Source organism: Cheilinus undulatus, linkage group 12 (genome assembly GCF_018320785.1).
Source record: "Cheilinus undulatus linkage group 12, ASM1832078v1, whole genome shotgun sequence".
Classification (NCBI taxonomy): domain Eukaryota; kingdom Metazoa; phylum Chordata; class Actinopteri; order Labriformes; family Labridae; genus Cheilinus; species Cheilinus undulatus.
Window position 1 is genome coordinate 50,668,080 of NC_054876.1, and position 10,494 is coordinate 50,678,573.

Consider the following 10,494-nt stretch of genomic DNA (forward strand, 5'->3'; position numbering starts at 1 on the left):
AAAGGTTTTCTAATAGCTAAAGACCTTTCTAGTTAAAGAGCGCAGACCTGAAAGAGTCTCTGAACCCTCAGGAGGGTCCGGGTCCAGATCTGGCAGGGATGGGGATCAGGTGCAGGTTCCACCTGGTTCAATCTAGCGACATCATTTACATTTAATCTGGACCGTTCCTTTACCGATGCTTTCTTCATTGTGCTTTAAAAAACACTGAGTTTGAGAGGCAGAGAAGAGGAGGAAGTAAAGATGACGGAGGCTAAAGCGGAGAAAATGTGGCTTCATTTCTAAAAAAATGTCCAACAGCCATTTCATGCATCTGTTTGCACAAGAAGGGTTAATTCTGAACAAGAGTTCAGTCTGTTTTTAGTCTGAGATCCAGAGACTAGTTTATATTTATCTCAAAGGTTTATCTGTTAGAAAATGAGCAGTAGTATTTTATTCTGAGGAGGTTTAATACTCTGGGGTAAGGTAGACTGAGGGACACAGGTCAAACACCTGAGGTGATCGCAGACAGGTGGGACGGGCAGGAAGGAGCCGTCATAAAAGTCCGGAGACCCAAACATGACATGGTAAAAAAAAATTAAACTGTGGCCACAATATAACTATAACGTGTGCACAAAATACCAATTTGTGGCCACGGAGTAAGAATAAGATGTACTCAAAATAGTAATTAATAATATTAATATTTCCTGGACAGCTGGGTAAGTAAATGGAGCGCACCTCCTCTAAGGTGTAAGGTAGAGGGGCTGAAGCTACAGGACGACTGAATGTTACTTTAGGCTGGAATAGCCACAGAGACATCCTAAAGCCTGGCACTGAAGGAGCCGGGATTACCCAGAGGCATTTAAACCGAATACTGACAGCCAGGTAGCTTTAGTTGGATGCCGGGATAGGAAGGTGCGCTCAATTTGCTCACCCAGCTGTCCAGGAATGATATTAATATTATCAATTACTATTTCGTGAGCACATTATAGCTATATTGAGGCCACAATTTAATTATTTTTTTACCATGTCACGTCTGGGGCTCCGTATAAAAGAGACACGAGGTACACTTACAAAATAAAACAGCAGACACTAAATCTAAAACATACTTAGAGGAACCTGGAGTCATGGCACGGGTCATGGGTGGTTTGTATGCTGGTGAAGTTTGATGCTGTAAAAACACTCCAGTATTGATTTCTGCATGTCTAAAAACTCCTCTGTTTCAGCCCTGCTCAGAACCAGCTGTTTCTGTGGCTTTAAATGTTAATGAGCTGTCTGACTCCGCCCCTCTCAGGAAATGGATGTGGCTCTCCTGATCCTCTCAGCTGGCAGCGGAGAGTGGATCAGGAGAGGAGGGCGGAACTTTCTTCCAAGTGGGGAGGGCCAACTGAACCTGGGGCGGGGCTAACTCCCTATATGACATCATGAGGGGACAATCAGAGAAGGGCCCGTTTGAGCACACATTTTCTAAAAGGTGGAGAAGAGGAGGGTGGCTGGATTTTTCTGATCCTTGGGGGGATTGTGGACGGGCCAGGGGCACATAGTTTAGTTAGAAAAGCCCGAAAAGATGATTTTTGCACATTATGTCCCCTTTAAATACAGTATCTTGTCTTTGTGCTGTTTTCGATGAAACATGGACACAGATCGGCTCATCTCTGTGTGGACTCTTTCGTTAATCCCGCTCTAACCGGCTCTGAGGTAAATGACACTCAGCAGAAGTCCCAGAATGATGACTCTGCACAACATTTTAGGATTTTATAGAAAATTTCTACATAATTATGATTTTTAATGTCACCAGTTTCAAACCAGTACGCCCAAGAGTCCTCTGAGAGGGATCGGGGACAACTGCAGCAGCGGTGTGGCGTGCTAATCGACACAGACACGCTGCCGACTGTAGACGTAAGATTTTACATCCCAGCTTTTTTGGAAATTTGGGTTTGTACCTAGGATTCTGGGGTGAGGTGGGGGTGTGTCTCAGCCCCTACACTCTTCAGTACCTGTATGGACTGGATCACGGATCTGGTCTTTGCTGACGGCTGAATGCAGGTATGGGAGGATACCTGTCCTGGAGAGATGGGGCGTGGTCCTGGATCTGACCTGGAGGATGGCCGTCAGGAGGCCAGACCAGTCCAGGACCAAACTAAAACTAAACCAGACTTTTATTTTGAAAAGTTTATGACCATTCTTTCTCTCTTCCTCTCTTTCCTCAGAAATGGAGGGTGTGTGTGCGTGGCAGGTGTGTGTGTGCGTGCTGAGCATGTGCATGAAAGCCCACGCTTCATTGGACAGAAGTGACCACACCCACCTGGACCACCATCACCATCATCTGGTCTCCAATGGCGACGCAGCCTCAGGTACGACTCACAGGTGTTCCCATCTGCACAGATGGCCTATAGCAGGGGTGTCAAACCTAAGGTCTGGGGGCCAAATCCGGCCTGTGGTGCAGTTAGACCCGGCCCACCAGGTCATATCATATTTTTGTTAGAACTGGTTTGAAGTCTGCAGATTTCCTCCAGTTTAAAAATATATAACAATATATAACAAAAGTAAAAAGTTAAAATAATCAGTTAAAAAATCAGGAAGGTAGAAAAAAAAATTCTGTTTTCATTTCATGTTCTTGATTTTACGTCTCAAAGTTATGGTTTTGACTTTTAATTTCATATTTTGTTCTTTTTCCATTCACATTTTTGACTTTTTATCTTATTTTTTACCTTTAAGATCCTCAAAAATATCTAATATTTTGACCTTCTAAACTCAAGATTTTGGGGGTTTTTTTACATTTTGACCTTTTGAGCTCCTTACTTTGACTTTTACTTCATAATTTGGCTTTTTGTGTCCTCAATTTAAAATTTGTAGTAATATTTTGACCTGTAAAACTCAAAATTATTATTTTTTCTCAGCTTTTGACATTTATAACCAGGGATTTTGAAATTTATCTCATATTTTGACCTTTAAAACTCATGATTTCAAATTTTTATCTCATGTTTTGACCCTTTAAATCACAGTGTAAACCTTCTTTCTTATATATTTGCCTTTTTAAAAACATGATTTTGACTTTTTAATGCCTTTTGAGCAAAAAAAAATTAATTTTTAACTCAGATTTTAAGCCTTTAAACTCACCATTTTTACTTTTTTAAATCTCAGAGTCATTTATCATCAGTGCTAAGGTTTTTTCCTCCCATAATGCATTGCTGGTGAAAATGAGGTTGACAGTTTATGGTTAAATGTTGACCCTGATCGGCCCTCAGGTCGGACCCTAATTCAGAGTTGGGCCCCTGCTGTGACTGAGTTTGACTCCCTGGCCTATAAAGATGGACGGGGAGGGGGGCGGGGGCTGACTGGGAGTGAAGCCCACTTACATTTAGAGTAGAGACAGTTACAGTTGAAGCCAGGCTTCCAGGCTTTTTCAGGGTTTTATTTCATGTCTCTGATTTCTGTAAACGCTGAAATTCTCTGGAGTTTGTCTGAAAGCTCTCAGGCTGTTGGAGGATGTTTTCAAACCCAAATTTGGTGTTAGACGGGTGTTTTTAGCAGCTTTAGGTCCAGTTAGTCTGAAAACTGAGAATGGGAAAGAATCCTGAAAGAACCTGCTCTCTTCTGGGCGGCCGTGAACGACCGTTCAGACTCAGACTCCTGTTTGTGCAGCAGAGACAGTTCAGCAGCTAGCCGTTAGCGGCTAACCACAGCTTCCTGGATGTTACACCTTAATGATGTCACAGGAAGTGTGGTGACAGAAGAAGAATGCTGTTTGAACCCTCGGCTCTGAGAGCCAACAGGAGGGGAGGAAAGCCTCCTTCAGCTTGTTGCATCAGTTCTGTGGAATCAGAAACTGTCAGAGGAATTTTAGAGTGAAAGTCAGAAAGGTGAGGGGAAACAGCGCGTTACTGGGTGGGCATGAAACCAGGACGATAACCCTGATGACAAAGAGGCCTCTGCAGCCCAGTGTGAGGCTGGCTGTGAGCTGATCCTCCTCCTGGAGGTCTTCTTCATGAGTGGATGTCTGATTGGTGCAGGAGTGCTGTTAAAGAGGGGCTGATCCTCCTCCTGGAGGTCTTCTTCATGAGTGGATGTCTGATTGGTGCAGGAGTGCTGTTAAAGAGGGGCTGATCCTCCTCCTGGAGGTCTTCTTCATGAGTGGATGTCTGATTGGTGCAGGAGTGCTGTTAAAGAGGGGCTGATCCTCCTCCTGGAGGTCTTCTTCATGAGTGGATGTCTGATTGGTGCAGGAGTGCTGTTAAAGAGGGGCTGATCCTCCTCCTGGAGGTCTTCTTCATGAGTGGATGTCTGATTGGTGCAGGAGTGCTGTTAAAGAGGGGCTGATCCTCCTCATGGAGGTCTTCTTCATGAGTGGATGTCTGATTGGTGCAGGAGTGCTGTTAAAGAGGGGCTGATCCTCCTCATGGAGGTCTTCTTCATGAGTGGATGTCTGATTGGTGCAGGAGTGCTGTTAAAGAGGGGCTGATCCTCCTCATGGAGGTCTTCCAGGCATGTGGAGCTGAAAGGAGACAGGAGAAGGTGAGCTCAACTCAACCAAATGCAGAGTATCAGAGCCGACTCAAAAATACACAGATAACCAAAAAAAAAAACAAACCAATAGGTACTTGTCGTAGTTTTACACTTTTTTTAAGCCCAATCTTCTGGAAGGAGACCTCATGGTGGACTCTAACCTGGTGGAGGTCAGAATCCTCCAGCATGCATGGGCATAGGATCCTCCCCCCATGCCCATGCATATAGACACTGGCCTCTCCTACACACCTGACAGTAACATAAATGATTTTATTTTATAAATATTCAGTATTTTTAGATGGCAGCAGTCATGAAAATAACAGAGACTGAATCTTAAAAAGAATTTGAACATTTAGTCTCAAGGATGATTTATTTATGAGGGGAAAAACATTAAAAAGTTGGAAATTTATTCAAAAGAAGAAAAGTTCAAGTTGTCAAATTTAAAACCTTGAAGATTTTTTTAATATTCTTACTATCAGTTTGTTTTATGTCTTTGCTTTTGCTGTAGACCACACTTTCATAGAAAGCACTTTACAAATATTATTATTATTATTATTATTATTATTATTAATAGCATTAGCAATATTAGCATTAGCATTTATAATAATATTAATAAGTTTATTTATATAGCACTTTTCAAAACTTCAGTTTCAAAGTGCTTCATAAGAAGTCTGACAAAGGAAGTAAAAATACAGATATTCAACAAGGTATAGAAAAATAAAATAATATAAAACCAAAAAAATGAAAATCTAAAACATCAAAATCATCATTGTTACATTATTATTGCCATTAAGTAAAAAAAAAAACCTGAGGTAATTAGAAAAAGAGACCATAAAGATATGTTTTTTTAATAAAAAAGAAAATTTATGAGCAAACCAATGAGTAAATTTATCATTTTGAAAACTTCTAGAAAACCCCGAATATTTTCAAGATTAGAAAGTCATAAATTCATGACAGGAATAAAACCTTTCTAGGTTAATGATTTTAATCTTTGAGAGGAAATATTTTAAAAATGGAACTTAAAAAGAAACATTTTTATGAGAACAAACTTGAACATTTTGACTTTAAAAGGCAAATATTTATAAGATAAAAAATTAAACTATTTTTTAAAAAGGCATACATTTATGAGGGAAAAATGTAAATTTGAAAAAGTTGTAAATTTCTGTTAAAAAAAGGAAACATTTTATTTTTAAAAACTCAGAAAAATAAAAGAATTTGGTTGAAATAGATAAAAATCCATGAGAAAACTCCTTAAAATATCAGGCAGCCAAAGTCATAAATGAGAAAAAAATAACTAATGTACCAGTTTTGAAGTTTTCAACGACACTTTTTTTAAGTTGAATATGATTTGACCAAAACACCTGAAATAAAAAAAGAAAAGGGGCAAAACTTTAAATTTTATAACCTCTTTCTCCATCATTTTCTGGTCATTTTTGCCAATTTTCCAGAAAACTTGGGAAATTTCTTCATAATCATGGGAACGTAGCCTTTTATTGCAAGGAGATAAATTCGTTTTTTCTTAAGATTTATTTTGGGGCCTTTTCGTGCCGTTATCAGATAGAGGAGGACAGTGGATGGACTCAGAAGCAGGGAACAGAGGGGAGAGACATCCAGTGAAGGGCCGCAGCCCAGATTCAAACCCGGGCCGCCCACGTTCACGGTCCACTGGACCATCTGCACGCCCCAAATGAGCTGAAATATTGATTTAAATGTACCCGATTTCACAGTAAAACGGTAAAATAAAAGGTACTGATGCATGTCCAATAAGGACTTCAGGACTTTAGCCAACATTTTTTTCAGACACCTTGTCGCGACCCACTGAAAACCACCCTGCGACCCACTTTTGGGTCCAGACCTACCAGTTGAGAACCTCTTCTTGAGTCAGATTTTATGTCAAACAGTGAGAAATAAAGGTTATGTGTCTTTTTATACAGCAGATGTAAACTTCTGTTTTAATTGAGGAGAAATATCTGGTTTTTGTAGTTTTTAAAGTTGTATATTTTTATTCTACAGTTGGAGAACATGACAGCAGATGGAGGCGTATTTGTCATGTATTTCAGAGCCTGCTTTAATAATAGTTTTTATAAGGTAGTACTTTTTAACATCACATTATCATAAGCCTGCAGTCATTAAATCAGTGTTACTCAACCAGAGAGCCAAATTGTTGAAAAATTAGTTTGCCAGAGCCACAATCTAAGTGGTGAAAAGTGGCAAAAACAGCTTGAAGTAACAATAAAAATACGGCCCGGGTTCAAATCCAGCCTGAGGCCCTTTACCGCATGTCTCTCCCCAACTCTCATCCCTGTTTCCGACTCTATCCATTATCCTCCTCTGTCAAATAAAGGCACAAAAATGCCCAAAATAAACCTTAAAAAATGGTCCAAAAGTGGCAAAAACAAGGCAAAAAAATGAGCGAAAAGTGACTAAAATGTGTAAAAAGCAGTCAAGAGTGGACAAGAAGGGACAAACAAGTGGTATTTAATGGTAAAAGGTAGCTCAGTTGGGTGAAAAGTGGCAAAAGATGGTGAAAAAGGGCAAAAATGGGATAAAAGTAAGAAAAAATGGGAATACAGTGTCAGAAAGAAGTTTAAAAAATGGAGAAAAATTTGGACAAAAGGGGTATTTAATGACGAACGGTGGCTGAAATGAGTGAAAATTGGCAAAAAAAAGCAGAAAAAGGCAAAAATTGGAAAAAAGTGACCAAAAATGGGGGAAAAGTGGCATTTAATGACAAAAGTTTGCTTAAACGGGTGAAGTGGCAAAAATTGTATAAAGTAGCAATTACATTTCTCTTTTTTTAAGGTTTTCTGGGGGAATAATATTTCAAATTAAGGCATAAAAGAGCCACATGAGGCTCCAGAGCCCCGCGCTATCACTGCTATAACAGATATCACAGTAAACCGGCTCTCGGAGAAGAAAACTCGATATCTTCACATGAAAGAATCATTTTTATTTATTATTATCATGTAGAGCAGCTCTAATGCGCTGGCGTGCTCTCTGACTCTCCTGTCTTATAAAATAGAGTCAGAAAGTTCCCAAAACTTGTTTGATACCACCTCTATCTGTCGTTAAAATAGGAGTCATTCCTGCCTCAAACTCCTGGTCTTTAAAGGTTTTAGAGATCCTGACTCCCGCTCGGTCCTGATTCTGTGACTTTGTCTCGTCCTTCCTCTGGTTTAATTCTATTATCTCAGTATTTTTATCCTCCCAGCTGCTGACTCTAATCCTGGGACCCCTCACTCACCTCTTCCTCGCTCTCTTCTTCTTCTGTGGTGTCTGAGTGGACGTCAGACTCCATCAGATACCTGTGTTAAATGTTTTAATCTGGACTTCAGGGTCAGGTTTCAGCTCACAGGAACGTCCACCGACCAAACCGCAGACACCGTGGAGACAGCTGAGGCCCCTCTTTAACCCCCCAAACATTTAAAATAGTTTTTCCTCTGCAGCCCTTCATTCTGCTCTATAATGTTGTCATGGAAACAGAGAGGAGGCTGGGACCTCCTGACGTCTGTCTTTGTTTCCATGAAGTCAGAGGAAATCTAATCCATAATCCTGGTTTATAAACTAAACTCTGTTTAGTTCTCTGTTCTAAATATGCTTCTTTTCAATAAATCTTAGACCATTGTAAAATCTTTATTTCTTTTTAAATGGAGCCACGTGCATAAGGAGCATGCATGTGTGGGATGAGCAGCAGAGCTGAGGATGTGGGTTGGTCCAAGCAGCTGACTCTTGATTGAAGTCTGAAGAAACAAGACAGACTGGAAATTTATCACGTCGCCACAGACGTCACACTGCCTCCACCCAAAGACGTTAGTCCATCAGTGCAGCAGTCAGCACAGCGTTCTCCACGTCTTCTCCACACTTTGACTCTACGATCCAACTGCTGCAGACAGAGTCTGGACTCATCTCTGAACATAACACTCTTCCACAAGTTCAGGTTCCAGCACAAAGGCTTGATGGTGAAGGGCAGGCATGGCAGACCTCCTAGCAGACCCGTGAGACCAGAGACTGTCTGTTCAGCCTGATCTGGGCAGGGGGCTGTCGGCCATGTTGTCTGTAAACCCTGCCTGCAAATCTGTAGAAGACGTCCTACGGTTCCTGAGAGCTGACAGGGGGAGGAAACGGTATTCTTGGGACGCCCCAGTCACAGCCTGTCTCCAACATCCCCCTATCCTTCAGTTTGGACATGGTCCTAGGACTCACTCCAAAGAATGATGTGACTTGGTTTTGAGGAAGACCAGCTTGAAGGTTCCCTATCACATGGGTCCTATCCAGATCAGTCAAACGTGGCACACTGACTCTTAAGGGTTAAAAAGCCTGCTCTACAGCAGCTACAGGAACTGTGAAGGGACATTTGATAACAGATAACCAAACACCAGCATTAGTGAAATACTTGGTCTGTCTGATAAAACACATCAACATCAGAGTAAAGAAGGAAGACCAGAGGAGAGGATGAGAATCCTCCTCATCTGTAGGTCTGGGCAGAGAACAGCCAGGGCGATCATGCAGAGACTCTCTGGAGGCTGGAATGACCAAATGTAGGCATGAATCAACTTCTCACTCTGTGTTTAAATCTGCTGCGTTACCATGACGATGACAGCAGGCCTGATGGATGATGGAGGATGCTCGCTGCTAGTGGGGGCTGACAGGAAGTCTAAACATGGTTTAACATTTGACAAAAATGATTTTTTTAAGGATTTTTTTCCATAAATCCTTACAAAACTTAAAAACTTTATCAGTTTTCAAAAAAATGTTCTGTCCTCTAACAACAGAAGAAGTTTCCCTCCTCCATCTCTAACACCAGTAGAAGTTTCCCTCCTCCGTCCTCTAACACCAGTAGAAGTTTCCCTCCTCTATCCTCTAACAACAGAAGAAGTTTCCCTCCTCCATCTCTAACACCAGTAGAAGTTTCCCTCCTCCCTCCTCTAACACCAGTAGAAGTTTCCCTCCTCCCTCCTCTAACACCAGTAGAAGTTTCCCTCCTCCTTTCTCTCTAACACCAGTAGAAGTTTCCCTCCTCCATCTCTAACATCAGTAGAAGTTTCCCTCCTCCCTCCTCTAACACCAGTAGAAGTTTCCCTCCTCCTTTCTCTCTAACAACAGTAGAAGTTTCCCTCCTCCATCCTCTAACATCAGTAGAAGTTTCCCTCCTCCCTCCTCTAACACCAGTAGAAGTTTCCCTCCTCCTTTCTCTCTAACAACAGTAGAAGTTTCCCTCCTCCCTCCTCTAACACCAGTAGAAGTTTCCCTCCTCCATCCTCTAACACCAGTAGAAGTTTCCCTCCTCCCTCCTCTAACACCAGTAGAAGTTTCCCTCCTCCATCCTCTAACACCAGTAGAAGTTTCCCTCCTCCTTTCTCTCTAACAACAGTAGAAGTTTCCCTCCTCCCTCCTTTAACAACAGTAGAAGTTTCCCTCCTCCATCCTCTAACACCAGTAGAAGTTTCCCTCCTCCATCTCTAACATCAGTAGAAGTTTCCCTCCTCCCTCCTGTAACACCAGTAGAAGTTTCCCTCCTCCTTTCTCTCTAACAACAGTACAAGTTTCCCTCCTCCATCTCTAACACCAGTAGAAGTTTCCCTCCTCTATCCTCTAACAACAGTAGAAGTTTCCCTCCTCCATCTCTAACACCAGTAGAAGTTTCCCTCCTCCATCTCTAACACCAGTAGAAGTTTCCCTCCTCCATCTCTAACACCAGTAGAAGTTTCCCTCCTCCATCTCTAACAACAGTAGAAGTTTCCCTCCTCCATCTCTAACACCAGTAGAAGTTTCCCTCCTCCATCTCTAACACCAGTAGAAGTTTCCCTCCTCCATCCTCTAACACCAGTAGAAGTTTCCCTCCTCCATCCTCTAACATCAGTAGAAGTTTCCCTCCTCTATCCTCTAACACCAGTAGAAGTTTCCCTCCTCCTTTCTCTCTAACACCAGTAGAAGTTTCCCTCCTCTATCTCTAACACCAGTAGAAGTTTCCCTCCTCCTTTCTCTCTAACACCAGTAGAAGTTTCCCTCCTT